Source organism: Eurosta solidaginis, chromosome 3, assembly GCF_040869045.1.
Source record: "Eurosta solidaginis isolate ZX-2024a chromosome 3, ASM4086904v1, whole genome shotgun sequence".
Taxonomy (NCBI): Eukaryota; Metazoa; Arthropoda; class Insecta; order Diptera; family Tephritidae; genus Eurosta; species Eurosta solidaginis.
Window position 1 is genome coordinate 219,375,216 of NC_090321.1, and position 17,527 is coordinate 219,392,742.

The 17,527-nt window shown below is 37.5% G+C and overlaps 1 protein-coding gene across 3 annotated transcripts in view; it reads right to left on the reverse strand.

The window, feature by feature from the left end:
• Pkn (serine/threonine-protein kinase N) overlaps positions 1 to 17,527 on the reverse strand; it is a 278,814-nt gene that overhangs the window by 186,035 nt on the left and 75,252 nt on the right. Inside the window, exon 1 of one of the 3 annotated variants that reach the window (XM_067775177.1) lies at positions 12,668 to 12,828. The exons of 1 other annotated variant lie outside the window; for it this stretch is intronic. The gene's annotated coding sequence lies outside the window, so the exon portion shown is untranslated. Of the gene's footprint in view, positions 1 to 12,667; positions 12,829 to 17,527 lie in introns of those variants that run through there. One more of the 3 variants, XM_067775178.1, reaches the window with a different exon arrangement.

Consider the following 17,527-nt stretch of genomic DNA (forward strand, 5'->3'; position numbering starts at 1 on the left):
TTCCGACTTAGACATAAATAAGGTAGACAGCTCCGTCCGACCACCGGTGAGTTATCTCCTAGGGAGAATCGACGAATATGAGAACAGAGCAACGGACTTGCTATGGACCAATAGGGTTGACTGCGAAGTCTCAAGGTCCTTATGGCCATGCTTGGATAGGAAAGGCACCCGATTACTTCTCAAACTGAACAAATCTGCGGTGAGGGTACTTACGGGTGTCATCACAGGTCATTGTGCTATCGCACCAAGGCTCCGACAGTGGCGAATACCAACAAGCTCCCTTTGCAGAAGCTGTCAGGATGAGTAGGAAGAGGAGTAGATCTACCACTTTCTCTGCCGATGTCCGGCGCTTCAAAGAAGAAGGTTCAGATTTCTTGGCTCACGCCTCTTCGACAGCCTGTCAGATGTTGGGAAATTGGACGTCTCGCTTCTTCTTGGGTTCATCAGGGAAAGCAAGTGGTTCGTTGACGACCACTAGGAGGTAATGGGGCTAAACAAATTTGCCGCCACCCTGCATTTAGTGAGGGCACTCACAATGGACAAAAATGTCTCCGAGTGGAAGTGTGGGTAACACTCACGCACGCCCTCTTAATCTAACCTAACCTAACCTAGGCTGGTCACGGATAGGCTAATGTTTATACTCTCAGTAACGAGAGTATTACACACTTACTTATTTGGCGCTTAACCGTCCAAACGGTTATGGCCGTCCAACAAGGCGCGCCAGTCGCTCCTTCGCTCCGCCAACCGGAGTATTAGTCGAACTAATTATTCTAGGCAGGGAGGGCCTACTAACTCTCACTGGGGACTATACGGGACACTGTAGTCTACGATAACACCTAAGTAAGTTCATTCTATCCGATACACAAAATGCTCTGCCTAGGCAGAAACTCTTCCATTTAGGTGGCGTGACTCTTAATCTCGTTGTGATATGGAGTACAAACCCTGAAGAGGTACTTAAATACATTTCCTCAGTTACAGTTGGACTATAGACAACGCTGATGTTGAGCAACATTTTCCCAACCATTGGCCTACAACAAATACTACACCTGTATGCTACACATCAAACGTACAAATAACTGATTCCCAGACGGCTTTTTAAGCTTCAGCTACGATTGCATACAATTCTACTAAAAGACAATGCTCATCAACGCTTCAGACGGTTAAACAAGTATCATATAAAAATTTCAACATAACTAGCTGGCTATGTCGCAGCACAATAACAAAATGACTTAATTTATGCAACATTATACGTACATATCATCATAATTTTTTGTTGTCAGTGCACTATTAACGTTCTCTTCTCAATTGTTACCATCACAGCCCACAGTTCATACTTGCAATTCGGGTTGCTGTTAATATAATGTAGTTTAGTTTAAGTCATTCTTATCTTGTTGCTGAGAAATTTCATAGTGACTTTTTTTACTTTTTAATTTTTTTTTTCGTATGGAAAGACCAAGTTTTGGCTTCAATACAATGGCCATTTGTCATGCAACCGACTTGGGGCCATTAAAACGTAGCAAGTGAAAACTCATAAATTCAGACAGTTTTTGTTGTTTGTTGTTTTCCTTTTTTTACCATAAACAATTTTCAAATGGGAACTAACTGCTTTTGTAAACAGTTATAAATTTACATATGAAGTAGTTCATTCCTTTTATGGTGTAATCATTATACTATGCTGTTTTCATTCCACTGGTAGGTAAAATCTAAGGTAATATACAAAGAGGTAAACTTAGACGGAAAAAGCGAAATTTGTTTAATGGGTTCCTGCAAGTGGAAGTACTTAGATCAAATTCTCGTAAAACAGACAGATAACGTAAACTGGGTTATTATTGCTTTGGGTGAAGCTTTGGCATTTGCATTAATAACGAAAGCAAGTTTAGCTAGAGCTTTATGACCAGGGTTGCAAGCTGTCATTCTTGATCGTCTGAACGAGAGTAAAAGAAAACGCACGATGGCCATTATCTACACACGCCTTGCCTGGAATCTCGGTTTGCTGGAAATCCTGATATGGATGATGATGTTGTGAGTAAAATGTTGGTAGAAAAGTTCGTATTTGGGATATATTTTTATACTCAGCTGAGCAGAGCTCACAGAGTATATTAATTTTGTTCGCATAACGGTAACCCGTAACGGCATAAACTAACCGAGATAGATATAGACATCAAAATGATCTGGGCGAAAAAAGAAATTCATTAAGCCATGTCCGTCCGTCTGTCCGTTAACACGATAAATTGAGTAAATTTTGGGGTATCTTGATGAAATTTGGTACGTTGGTTCCTGGACACTCATCTCAGATCGCTATTTAAAATGAACGAAATCGGGCTACAACCACGCCCACTTTTTCGATATCGAAAATATCGAAAAACCGAAAAAGTGCGATAATTCATTACCAAAGATGGATAAAGCGATGAAACTCGGTACATGGGTCAACCCATGTATGGGTTATGACGCAAAATAGAAAATTAGTAAAATTTTGGACAATGGGCGTGGCACCGCCCACTTTTAAAAGAGGGTAATTTAAAAGTTTTGAAATCTGTAATTTGGCAGTCGTTGAAGATACCATGACGAAATTTGGCAGGAATGTTACTCCTATTACTATATGTGTGCCAAATAAAAATTAGCAAAATCGGATGACGAACTTAACACTTAACGAAGACTTAAAAAAAAAAGATTTAAGTCAAATTTTAACAAACAATTGAATATCTTTACAGTGTAAAGTAAGTTATGTCAACATTCAACCCCAGTAATGATATGCTGCAACAAAAATACAAAAATAAAAGATAATTTCAAAATGGGGGTGGCTCCGCCCTTTTCGATTTAATTTGTCTAGAATACTTTTAATGCCATAAGTCGAACAAAAATTTACCAATTCTTGTGAAATTGGGTAGGGGCATAGATTCTATGACGATAACTGTTTTCTGTGGAAATGGGCGAAATCGGTTGGAGCCACGCCTAGTTTTTATACACAGTCGACCGTCTGTCTTTCCGCTCGGCCGTTAACACGATAACTTCAGCAAAAATAGATACATCTTTACTAAACTTAGTTCACGTACTTATCTGAACTCATTATTATCTTGGTATAAAAAATGGCCGAAATCCGACTATGGCCACGCCCACTTTTTCGATATCGAAAATTGCGAAACATGAAAAAAATGCCATAATTCTATACCAAATATGAAAAAAGGGATGGAACATGGAAATTTGATTGGTTTATTGACGCAAAATATAACTTTAGAAAAAACTTTGTAAAATGGGTGTGACACCTACCATATTAAGTAGAAGAAAATGAAAAAGTTCTGCAGGGCGAAATCAAAAGCCCTTGGAATCTTTGCAGGAATACTGTTCGTGGTATTACATATATAAATAAATTATCGGTACCCGACAGATGTTGTTCTGTTCGAAAACGCCTTCACATACACAACTAAGGGCCACTCCCTTTTAAAATACTCATTAACACCTTTCATTTGATACACATATCGTACAAACACATTATAGACACCCTTGGTCCACCTTTATGGCGATATCTCATAAAGGCGTCCACCTATAAAACTAAGGCGCACTCCATTTTAAAATACTCTTTAATACCTTTCATTTGATACCCATGGCATACAAACACATTCCAGGGTTACCCAGGTTTATTTTCCTACCTGGTGATTTTCCCTTATTTTGTCTCCAAAGCTTTCAGCTGAGTATGTAATGTTCGGTTACACCCGAACTTAGCCTTCCTTACTTGTTTATTTTATTTTTATAATTTTATTTTTTTTTTCAAAAGAATCAGTCCTATTTCTATAAAAAAGCGATATAAAAGGAACCGTCGGCGAATATAGTAGGCTATATCTTTGCGAAAAAGAACTTTATATCAATGCCAGTGCTGCTCACAATTTTTTATATACGTAAAAAATTGTATGTACACTGAAAAAATAAGTATTTAATTTTTAAATGTTCGAAAAGGTCAAAAGTTTTAATATATCGATTCTTTGAAACATTTCACTCAGCACCGGTGGATATTTATTTCAATTGTTGCTGTTATTAATATGGCATTCAGATCATCTCCACTAATTATTTTAACGATACGTGAATTATTACCGGAGCTTCAGCTTCGGAATTGTGGTGACAAACTGAGCCTAAAAAGGGCGGATTCACGCCCATTTCTTAAAATTTTAAATCGATGTTGCTGGCGACCTAAATGTTAAACCAAATACAATATTGAACGAGCTCGCTTTATTAATATCTAATCTAGGTCGATGCAAAGTTTCAGCAACTGCCCGAGCCTTAACTCAGGAATGGTTGAGACCACGGAAAAGTATATCAGGCTGGACCTATGTAGAATTTCATGATGTTCAACTCGCGCAAGACTTAAGAAGCGAGATATTTGCGAAGTGCTTAATTTTGCGACCCGGGTCTCGAACGTCTCAAAACGATCACTTGCGACTTAACATATTATTATTATTAATTAGTCTTGGCGGCCGCCGTGGTGTGATGGTAGCGTGCTCCGCCTACCACACCGTATGCCCTGGGTTCACACCCCGGACAAAGCAACATCAAAATTTTAGAAATAAGGTTTTTCAATAAAAGAAATTTTTTCTAAGCGGGGTCGCCCCTCGGCAGTGTTTGGCAAGCGCTCCGGGTGTATTTCTGTCATGAAAAGCTCTCAGTGAAAACTCATCTGCCTTGCAGATGCCGTTCGGAGTCGGAATAAAAAATGTAGGTCCCGTCCGGCCAATTTGTAGGGAAAATCAAGAGGAGCACGACGCATATTGGAAGAGAAGCTCGGCCTTAGATCTCTTCGGAGATCTATTGTGCAAGACCTTTCAGCCTAATTTTGTATCTGGAGGCTCTTGATGTATCTAAGTACCTCTTCAGGCTTTTTACTAAATATCACATAGGGATTAAGAGTCCCACCACCAAGATGGGACAGTCTCTGCCTAGCTAGAGCGACGCCATCGCAGAGAATGTGAACCGGCGTTTCATCATCCAGCTCACAGAAACGACAAATTTGGGTATCTGATAGATTTAATTTACTTAGGTGATATCGTAGACCGCAGTGTCTCGTGTAGTACCCAGTACGAGTTCTTAGGTCCTCCCTGCTTAGGTTAATGAGTTTGGCTGATACTTTCGTTGCCGGAAGTATAAACAGTTTGGCCTGCCTTTCCCTTGGGAAATCAATCCAGTGACGTCTGTATTGTTTAGTTTCCCAGTTACTTATAGTTCCCCTGGTGTGTGCTTTTGTGAGTCCACAAAAGTGCTCTGGACCATAGAATCCTGATGTAGCACCCTGCTTTGCTAGGTAATCTGCATGTTCATTACCTTCATGTCCCTGATGTCCGGGAACCCATCCCAACAAAGCCTTTTTTTTGGCTCCCAGGGCATTAAGGTGCGACTTAACATAACTTAACACCACTTACGAACTGTAAAAATAAAAGTGTATGCAATTTTCCAACTCTTATCTAAAATTCCCAGTCCAAAGCATTAAATGACTGGAGTAATTTTTATTTTATTTGAATCAATTTTGAATCCAAATTTTTTTCAGCGCCATAATATTTTTGAACAACTTTTAGATGTCAATTTATTAGTGTAAATTTTTTTTTATAATTATATTTATATGTGAGGGCATATGGGAGTGCTTTCAAAAGTTGTTTATATTTGAAGTGTAAATTTGTATCTGTACCTATGATGATCCAGGGCAAAACGAACAAGTAAGGAAGGCTAAGTTCGGGTGTAACCGAACATTACAAACTCAGCTGAGAGCTTCGGAGACAAAATAGGGAAAATCACCATGTAGGAAAATAAACCTGGGTAACCCTGGAATGTGTTTGTATGACATGGGTATCCAACGAAAGGTGTTAATGAGTGTTTTAAAAGGGAGTGGGTCTTAGTTCTATAGGTGGACGCCTTTTCGAGATAACGCCATAAAGGTGGACCAGGCGTGACTCTAGAATGTGTTTGTACGATATTGGTATCAAATTAAAGGTATTAACGAGGGTTTTAAAAGGGAGTGGCCCTCAGTTGTATATGTGAAGGCGGTTTGGAGATATCGACCAAAATGTTTACCAGGGTGACCCAGAACATCATCTGTCGGGTACCGCTAATTTATTTACTATATATGTAATACCATGAACAGTATTCCTGCCATGATTCCAAGGGCTTACGATATCGCCCTGCAGAACTTTTTCATTTTCTTCTACTTAATATGGTGGGTGTCACACCCATTTTACAAAGTTTTTTCTAAAGTTATATTTTGCGTCAAAAAACCAATCAAATCACCATGTTTCATCGCTTTTTTCGTATTTGGTATAGAATTATGGCATTTTTTTAATTTTCTAAATTTTCAATATCGAAAAAGTGGGCGTGGTCATAGTCGGATTTCGCTCATTTTTAATACCAAGATAAAGTGCGTTCAGATAAGTACGTGAACTAAGTTTAGTAAAGATGTATTTATTTTTGCTCAAGTTATCGTGTTAACGGGCGAGCGGAAGGACAGACGGTCGACTGTGTATAAAAAATGGGCGTGGCTTTAACCGATTTCGCCCATTTTCACAGAAAACAGCTATCGTCATAGAAGCTATGCCCTTACCAAATTTCACAAGGATTGGTAAATTTTTTTTCGACTTATGACATTAGAAGTATTCTAGACAAATTAAATGAAAAAGGGCAGAGCAACGCCCATTTTGAAATTTTCTTTTATTTTTGTATTTTGTTGCATGCATATGGAGATGAATGGTGACATAATTTCTTATATACTGTAAAGATCGTCATCTCATTTCCCTAATTTTTATTTAGCACACATATAGTAACAAGAGTAACGTTCCTGCCAAATTTCATCATTATATCTTCAACGACTGCCAAATTACAGCTTGCTTAACTCTTGCCAACCCGTGCTGCTTTTGACTGGAAAGGCAACTGAATAGTTCTCACACGACGAACAAAATTTACGCTCTACAAGTCGCTCATCATACCTGACCTGATGTATATATCGGAATAATGGATGGTGTCAAGAGAAGACGAGATGGCTCTTAGAGTATTCGACACAAAAGTTCTTCGGAAAATGTATGATCCAGTCAGTGATGCCGACGGCGAGTATCGAAGAAGGCATAATGATGAGCTGTTTGAGCTTTACGCAGATATAAAGAAAGTGCAGCGAATAAAAGCCCATATGCTTCAGTGGCTATGCCGTGCCATGCGAATGGAGAAAGTATTTCAGTCGACACCGCAGTTTGGAATCAGAGGAATGGCGGGACCTTCACTGAACTGTGAGAAACCAGTGGAAGACAACTTGACCTTACTTGTTGCTCTCAATTGGCGTCAGTTATCGCAAAACAGGGATAGCTGGCGTGAATTATTACGAAACAGCCAAAGTCGTTTAGGCGGTTAAGCGCCAATTAATGAAGAAGATGATGATCAGCGCTTTGCTCAGTTAAATACGTCAGTACTTCCCTCAAAACGTACTTGAAATTCTTAATCTGCTTTGGAAGTCGTTATGTATTTATGTATTTCTCAACGCTGAATAAACTTGTATTGCTTTTCAGAATGACTATCAACTCGACCACATATTTAACATTCCAGCTTTGTACACAAGCTCCTCGAAAGTGGGAAATTCTATATTCACGATGACAAAAACACCAACAATAATACTACAAGAATTTAGTACATTCTCAAAAAATCGAGATCATTGTCTACATTTTCCATAAGAAGTTTGGTGCGACTGATTACTTTGCACTTTCATGCATAAGCTCACGTATAGTGTGTGTGTGTGTGTGTATGTTGGCATGCATATTTATTTTTTGGCATAGTTGCACGTTGGAGAAATCCAAAAATAAGGCAGAACTCTGGGATTAAGTTTAAATGTAAATATACATTAGGGTGGGTCGATTTATTAACCGATATCGCTCCATCGATTTTTCGATAGGATTTGGGCTCAGCAAAAAAAGTTCCAGTACGCACACCCAAAAAATAATTTTCGACCTGCGAAATTTAATTTTTTTGCCTTTTTTTCGGCTTTAATGTTTTTTTCATAACCTAGGTACTGACATTTGATTGTCAAATTTTCATGTATACCCTGTCCGACCCAAAAATGTCCGCTAAAAACGTTGGCGATAACAGAAAAAAAAAAATATTTTTGGCCAACGTTTTTAACGGACATTTTTGGGTCGGACAGGGTATACATGAAAATTTTACAATCAAATGAAAATTTTTTAGTAGGCCATGAAAAAAACCTTAAAAATCAAAGTCGAAAAAAAGTGCAGGCTCGAAAATTATTTTTTTGGATATGCGTAGTGGAACTTTTTTTCCTGAACCCAAATCCTATCGAAAAATCGATGGCGCGATATCGGTTAACTTTCTTCCATACAAATCGAACCACCCTAATATACATATATGTTTATTAAGCTCGTTTGTTTTAACAGAAAGCAACTTTAGAATAACGAAAATGAGGTAAAACTATATACTCCTATGTCCTGACTTGAGTGTTGAACGATTTTGAATATTTTTTAGATCACCCCGGTGCAATGACAATGCTTTCAAATGATTTCGATATTTGAACTATTTTAGGGGACACCAACTAAAGCGAGGTACCGAGTAGCAGTCATTTTTGTTTTGGTGCTGCAATATAGAGAATAAACTAAATGCGTATGGGATGATATTCAATTGTACAACCAATTTTAGATAGAAGCAAGTATCGCACATCACCAGGCGATTTCACTAATATGCAAACACTGCTACAACAACGACCACCTAAGTACCAGATAACAAAAGCTACACGTACATATATACGAAGAAGCAAGTACAAAAACAAAAAAAATCACAACGCTACATCAGCTCCAACAACAAAAACAAGTAAAAAGACAAAGTTCTGCATAACAATGCGCCACAGAGCAAAGAGCATTAAATACATTTTTTTTGCCGCTAACCCTGGACTTCAAATAGCGACGGAGATTTAATTATACTCTTTGCTCCGCTCTAGAACACGACATAGCTCACTGCAGAGCCTTTAAAATGCTATCACTTTATATGCTTTGGCTCTGCTCTATGCTTAGTTTAAGTTCAAAGACGGAACAGTAGCAGAGCATATGTTTCGTTGTTAATGCTATACTATGGAGTAGCAAATGCAAAAACGGCTTTGAATAGTCGTGTCTTTTGTTAAAAAATATAAATACAAATTTGATTGCGTACATTTACTAGTTATAACGAGCCGGACCCGTGCGCATCTTGCGCAACCAATATACAAGTCTCTTATCCAATATCAACAGAAATCAGCTGTTCTATCAATCAAATAAAACTTACAGCTTGCGCTGCCATCTAGCGTATGGTAGCAACTGCCGTTAATGCAGTGCAAATATTCACAATAGTGCCATAGTATAAATAGATTTCGTTGTGTGCTCACAATCGTTTATTTTTAACTAATTATTTCAATAAAATATAGCTAAACAAAAGCGCTACGACGAAAATTGCCCAAAGCTCGCTAATAGCCCGAATCTTCATCTTTACAACCAAAACTTTATTTATAGATTTGGATTCTAAATAAGAGCGAAAAAGGGACCTGTACATAAAAAGAGCAATTAGAAATAATATATATGATGATTATATATTATGAGACACGTAAACAAAGTCAACAGTGTCAGAGCGGCCAACGGAAGTGGGGATGTCAATATCACAACTGAAGGCAATGTTGATTTACAGTGACTGAAAAACTCTATGTGTGCGTTTTGGAGAAGCTGCGAGCACGTGGTTTTGGTGTGCGACGCGAACTTGTCAAGGATGGCTGCATCCTGCATCACGATAATGCACCGGCCCATTCCTCGTACGTTGTACAAGAGTTTTTAGCAAAAAGAGGGATTCCAATGCTGTCTCACATACCCTAGCCGCACGTCAGGGAACTCAACATGGCAGCGTACAGGTAGTTCAAGAAGCAGTAAGCGTGGTGCTAAATGGGCCAACTTCGGAGGACTACCAAGGATGCTTCGAATCATGGAAGAAACGTTGAAATTGTGTAAAGTCAGAGGGAGACTGGTGTTAAGCTCGATAGTAAAACTTTTTCTAAAACTTCATTTTCTTGTTTTTTATTGACGAATTCCCAAAACGTAATTTCCACACTTCGTATTTTGATGCATCGAAAATAAGAAATATATGCATGCGTTTTTGCCACCGACATTCCTACAATATAGGAGTAGGCCGTCTGTAAAGGGACGAGGGAAAGGTTAGGGGTGAGGGAAGGAGGGAGTGCGCAAAGTGATTTTCTTAACAAGACAACGCGTGCCGGCCATGTGTTTTGTATTTTGTATTTTTTGTATTTTATTAAATTTTTCCTAGCACAACAATTTGACAAAATTATTTTATAGTGCTAGTCAGAACAGTGACAGAGAACAAAAGCGAAAATTCAAAAATATTTCAATAACTTAGATAAACAATAGATAATTTATAAACTAAGACATAATGGTTACATTATAAATTTATAGAGCTTAGCCTAGGGACGTAGAACAGAAATAAGAATAAAGGGGACTTTGCAATGGTAGTACAGTAATAATTATTAGGTTCTATCCTTAGAGAAAATAATTTTGTATGTTTGTATAGCCGAACGATCTCGGAAACGGCTCAACCGATTTAAATGAAATTTGGCAAAGAGATAAAGTATCATCTTCTAAGCCTTTCTACCTAGGTGTTGCCACTCAGAATGTTTCACAAGGTTGCCACCTATTCGAAATTAAAAAAAATATTGCATGAGGTATGCCGATATGGGTATCAAACGAAAAGTATTTCACTCCGCATTACCATAAGGACATTTTTGATTATTAGGTTCTATCCTTAGAGAAAATAGGAGGTGGCAAGAAAAACGGTTAGAAGATCAGTAAAGAGAGTCAGTTGAAGAAGGAGAAGTGAGTCAGTTATAAAATAAGATTAATTCTTTTTTGAAATGTAGTGCATTACTTATCTTAAAACTTTAAACGAGCAATTCTTGTATATACGTATATTTGTATGTTTGTATAGCCGAACGATCTCGGTGACGGCTCAACCGATTTAAATGAAATTTGGCAAAGAGATAATGTATCACCTTCTAAGCTTTTCTACCTAGCTGTTCCAGTTCATTTTGCGGTTAGTGTTTGATATGTTTTTGAAATCTATATTTAAGGAAATCAAATATTGGTAAGTAAAAGTATATAATATATGTACATATAAAAAAGTTGAGTTTGATTAATGATGGCATGTAGAACAAAGTATGTTATGCGGCATACTCGAAGATTGCCGAGCAAAGCTCGGTCGCCCAGGTACTTTGTCTTATTCTGGCTGGAAGGGAGTTCCAAAGACGGATCGAAGTAACGAATAATTGTCGTTCAGAAATAAACGTACGGTGTTTAACATGTGCAAGAACCATTGTCCTCGTAGAATGAAGAAATTGAAGCCTTCGATATAGGTAATAAGGCTCCTTCGTGTAGATTATCTTATGTAAGGTAATAAGTGTTCTAAGCTTTAAAAGGTTGTCAAAAGAAATGTCTAGCAACTTTTCAGAATAACAGGAAACGTGATCAAGTCTATTCAGCCCGCAAACGTATCTAGCAAAGTTATTGTAGGCAACATTAAGCTTCTTTTTACTTACAGCGTCACAGTTAGAAAAAATCTCAGAGCCGTAGAGGAGCGTAGGTATTAAGTACGCTTTGGATAAAAGTAGTCGAATATGTAGCGGAGTAAAATACTGTGTCAACCACAGTGTACGAAGCATACCGTACACTTTTCCTACGGTACTAAAGATATGGTCTTTCCAGATCAATGTTTTACTAAAAACTATGCCAAGATTTCTTGTCGTGTCAACATATTCTATAAGAGAATTTTCAAACATAATATTGTCTAAGCCATTTGTAGTTAACGGCTTTCTAGGGATGACAATACACTTCGACTTTCTAGGATTTAGACATAAACCGTTCATAGAAGCCCATACACCTATTTGACTAAGGTCATGATGTGTTTAAATTTTAACCTAATACTTAAAATTTTATACTTTTATATAATAAAAAATGCTTACACTTAATAAATATCACTGTAGCCGCAGAGAAGAAGAAATTGCACTCCTTCATTTGATTGAATATTATAAATGAATGATGAAAAAGCATCGATCGTGGCATTTGCACTTAAAACACTTTAAGTAAACACGAATTTCATCAATCACGAAATATCACGTGCGTGGGCGCGTAGACGCACAGTAAAATTTTGTCACAATAGTTGACCATGAACTTAACGCCTCTTTAACTACGAGTATACCAATAACGAAAGGAGCTTGCATTTTGTCACTTCCAATTATATGAATAAATATTTGCATTTTTTCTGCAATTTTATCGAACTTTGCTTTGTCTTTTGCTTAATGACACACTTTAAACGTGGGCACAACACGAAACGTGAAATTTTGAATAGTGTAAACGAACTCTTATACGCAACTTATCTACGTAGGCACGGTCGTCGGATGGATATATCTACCTGGGTACATACTTATTTATACATATATACGCGTATTTATTCGCAACAAGACATGCAACAACAACATTATGTATATTATGCGTCATCAGGAACACGCTGTCAGGAGACAATTATGTATATTTGTATGCGAGTTGAAAGAAAATGGGCGTTTCACATTTTTTTAAATTTATTTTACCATTTAGTAAATAATTTTATATATATAACTTACAAAAAAAAACATTACAAAACACTAAATAGTGGACAACTTTCACGACAACAAATCTACAATAAATGTACGAACGACGAAAAGACGCGATAGTTGATATTTTTAAAAAGATTTCGTACCGCATGAAGGCCAACTCGACATAGCCGCCAATCGACATTCGCCCAACCGGCTTCGTACACTTCACAAGACCAACTAAATTCCAAATTAAACACAAAAGTTATGTTAAAAGACAATATCAAACAATACCACTAAGCAGAGTCTCCACACACCGGCCCAGACACAACACTTCGGTCATACCATCATCGCATACAACTTTACAATAACAAATCGCAAGACAACGAGAAATTAAGAAAGACAGTGCAATGAGAATATTATACAAAGAAAAAAAACATAAGAAAAAAATAATTAAACTCTGAGCGTGGCTTTCAGCCAGCCTCTGTAAGACATAGCATAATTGTAAAACAATACTGTGTGAAAACCACGGTTCCCGAATAACAGTTAAGGTAAACAAGTAAAGAAGGCTAAGTTCGGGTGTAACCGAACATTACATACTCCGCTGAGAGTTTTGGAGACAAAATAAGGGAAAATCACTATGTAGGAAAATGAACCTAGGGTAACCCTGGAATGTCTTTGTATGACATGGGTATCAAATGGAAGGTATTAAAGAGTATTTTAAAAGGGAGTGTGCCTTAGTTCTATAGGTGGACGCCTTTTCGAGATATCGCCATAAAGGTGGACCAGGCGTGACTCTAGAATGCGTTTGTACGATATGGGTATAAATGAAAGGTGTTAATGATTATTTAAAAGGGAGTGGGCCTTAGTTCTATAGGTGAACGCCTTTTCGAGATAACGCCATAAAGGTGGACCAGGCGTGACTCTAGAATGTGTTTGTACGATATTGGTATCAAATTAAAGGTATTAATGAGGGTTTTAAAAAGGAGTGGCCCTCAGTTGTATATGTGAAGGCGTTTTCGAGATATCGACTAAAATGTTTACCAGGGCGACCCAGAACATCATCTGTCGGGTACCGCTAATTTATTTATATATGTAATACCACCAACAGTATTCCTGCCATGATTCCAAGGGTTTTTGATTTCGCCCTGCAGAACTTTTTCATTTTCTTCTATTTATTATGGTAGGTGTCACAGCCATTTTACAAATTTTTTTCTAAAGTTATATTTTGCGTCAATAAACCAATCAAATTACCATTTTTTATCCCTTTTTTATTCTCAGTTGAGCAGAGCTGACAGAGTATATTAACTTTGATTGGATAACGGTTGGTTGTACAGGTATAAAGGAATCGAGATAGATATAGACTTCCATATATCAAAATCATCAGGATCGAAAAAAAATTTGATTGAGCCATGTCCGTCCGTCCGCCCGTCCGTCCGTCTGTCCATTAACACGATAACTTGAGTAAATTTTGAGGTATCTTGATGAAATTTGGTATGTAGGTTCCTGAGCACTCATCTCAGATCACTATTTAAAATGAGCAATATCGGACTATAACCACGCCCACTTTTTCGATATCGAAAATTTCGAAAAACCGAAAAAGTGCGATAATTCATTACCAAAGACGAATAAAGCGATGAAACTTGGTAGGTGAGTTGAACTTATGACACAGAATGGAAAATTAGTAAAATTTTGGACAATGGGCGTGGCACCGCCCACTTTTAAAAGAAGGTAATTTAAAAGTTTTACAAGCTGTTGAAAATATCATGATGAAATTTGGCAGGAACGTTACTCCTATTACTATATGTATGCTTAATAAAAATTAGAAAAATCGGGGAACGACCACGCCCACTTTTAAAAATTTTTTTTTTTTTAAGTCAAATTTTAACATTTAACACTTAATTTGTCTAGGATACTTTTAATGCCATAAGTCGAACAAAAATTTACCAATCCATGTGAAATTTGATAGGGGCTTAGATTCTGGGACGATAACTTATTTCTGTGAAAAAGGGCGAAATCGGTTGAAGCCACGCCCAGTTTTTATACACAGTCGACCGTCTATCCTTCCGCTTGGCCGTTAACACGATAACTTGAGAAAAAATCGATGTATCTTTACTAAACTCAGTGCACGTATTTATCTGAACTCACTTTGTATTGGTATAAAAAATGGCCGAAATCGGACTATGACCACGCCCACTTTTTCGATATCGAAAATTACGAAAAACGAAAAAATGCTATAATTCTATACCAAATACGAAAAAAGGGATGAAACATGGTATTTGGATTAGTTTATTGACGCAAAATATAACTTTAGAAAAAAACTTTGTAAAATGGGTGTGACACCTACCATATTAAGTAGAATGAAATGAAAAAGTTTAGCAGGGCGAAATAAATAACCCTTGAAATCTTGGCAGGAATACTGTTCGTGGTATTATATATATAAATAAATTAGCGGTATCCAACAGATGATGTTCTGGGTTACCCTGGTCCACATTTTGGTCGATATCTGGAAAACGCTTTCACATATACAACTACCACCACTCCCTTTCAAAATACTCATTAACACCTTTCATTTGATACCCATATCGTACAAACACATTCTAGAGTCACCCTTGGTCCACCTTTATGGCGATATCTCGAAAAGGCGTCCACCTATAGAACTAAGCCCCACGCCCTTTTAAAATACTCATTAACACCTTTCGTTTGATACCCATATTGTACAAACGCATTCTAGAGTCACCCCTGGTCCACCTTTATGGTGATATCTCGAAAAGGCGACCACATATACAACTACCACCACTCCCTTTTAAAACCTTCATTAATACCTTTAATTTGATACCCATATCGTACAAACACATTCTAGAGTCACCCTGGTCCACCTTTATGGCGCTATCTCGAAAAGGCGTCCAGCTGTAGAACTAAACCCCACGCCCTTTTGAAATACTCATTAACCCCTTTCATTTGATACCCATATCGTACAAACAAATTCTAGAGTCAACCCTGATCCACCTTTATGGCGATATCCCTAAATGGCGTCCACCTATAGAACTATGACCCACTCCCTCTTAAAATACTCTTTAATACCTTTCATTTGATACACATGTCATACGAACACATTCCAGGGTTACCCTCGGTTCATTTTCCTACATGGTTATTTTCCCTTATGTTGCCACCATAGCTCTCAACTGAGTATGTAAAGTTCGGTTACACCCGAACTTAACCTTCCTTACTTGTTCTTATTTGGTATGGAATTGTGGCATTTTTTTTTTTATTTCTTGTAATTTTCGATATCGAAAAAGTGGGCGTGGTCATTGTGGGATTTGGGCCATTTTTTATACCAAGATGAAGTGAGTTCAGATAAGTATGTGAAGTATGTTTAGTAAAGATATATCGATTTTTGCTCAAGTTATCGTGATAACGGCCGAGCGGAAGGACAGACGGTCGACTGTGTATAAAACCTGGGCGTGGCTTCAAGCGATTTCGCCCATTTTCACAGAAAACCGTTATCGTCATAGAATATATGCCCCTACCGAATTTCACAAGGATGGGTAAATTTTTGTTCGGCTTATGTCATTAAAAGTATTCTAGACAAATAAAATGAAAAAGGGCGGAGCCACGCCCATTTTAAAAATTTTCATTTTTTTTTTTTGTATTTTGTTGCACCATATAATTACTGGAGTTGAATGTTGACATAATTTACTTATATACTGTAAAGATATTCAATTTTTTTGTTAAAATTTGACTTAAAATTTTTTTTTTTTAAGTGGGCGTATTCTTCATACGATTTTGCTAATTTTTATTTAGCACATATATAGTAAATTTCATATGATATCTGATATGATATCATCATGATATCTTAAACGACTGCCACCAAATTACAGCTTGCAAAACTTTTAAATTACGTTCTTTTAAAAGTGAGAGGTGCCACGCCCATTGTCCAAAATGTTACTAATTTTCTATTCTGCGTCATAAGGCCAACCCACCTACCAAGTTTCATCGCTTAATCCGCCTTTGGTAATGAATTATCGCATTTTTTCGGGTTTTCGAAATTTTCGATATCGAAAAAGTGGGCGTGGTTATAGTGCGATATCGTGCATTTTAAATAGCGATCTGAGATGAGTGCCCAGGAACCTACATACCAAATTTCATCAAGATACCTCAAAATTTACTCAAGTTATCGGGTTAACGGACAGACGGACGGACGGACATGGCTCAATCAACTTTTTTTCGATACTGATGATTTTGATATATGTAAGTCTATATCTATCTCGATTCCTTTATACCTGTACAACCAACCGTTATCCAATCAAAGTTAATATACTCTGTGTGCAAAGCACGCTGAGTATAAAAATATTGTGATCCCTCTCGGAAATAAATTGTATCAACAAGGAAAGATTATATCCTAGAGAAATCTTTTATTCTCTAGGTTTAAGTTAAACTACTGCCTTATTAAGCTCATGTCCGAAAGACATCTCAGTACCTTCCTTTGAATTAACAAAGTTACTCTTATGATTGAAAAGAGGGGACTGTAGGCTTATCATGGGTATTCTGACTGTACACTGATTCTGGCGTGACATGTTTTTAAATAAGGCCTTGTCAGTGATAGGGCCTAGAAGGCTTCTAGTGGGATTGAAGGGTGATAAGCGCCATACAAAGCTTTATAGCTTCAAAGCTTCCGCAACCCAATTGTCAACCTACGCGAGGGGAATCCTGTTACAAATATGAATGTATCATACACATATTTAGCAGGCGATGCTCTGGCGACACCAAGTTCCTATTGGAACTAGGGGGTGGGGCGGGTTGGCCTAGAAGGTTTAATGTGGTCATATTAATCGTTCCCGAGATGGTCGGGACAGTACCTTAATGGTGCTTTGTTACCGGAACGTACCGGACCTATATCCGGCAAAGGAC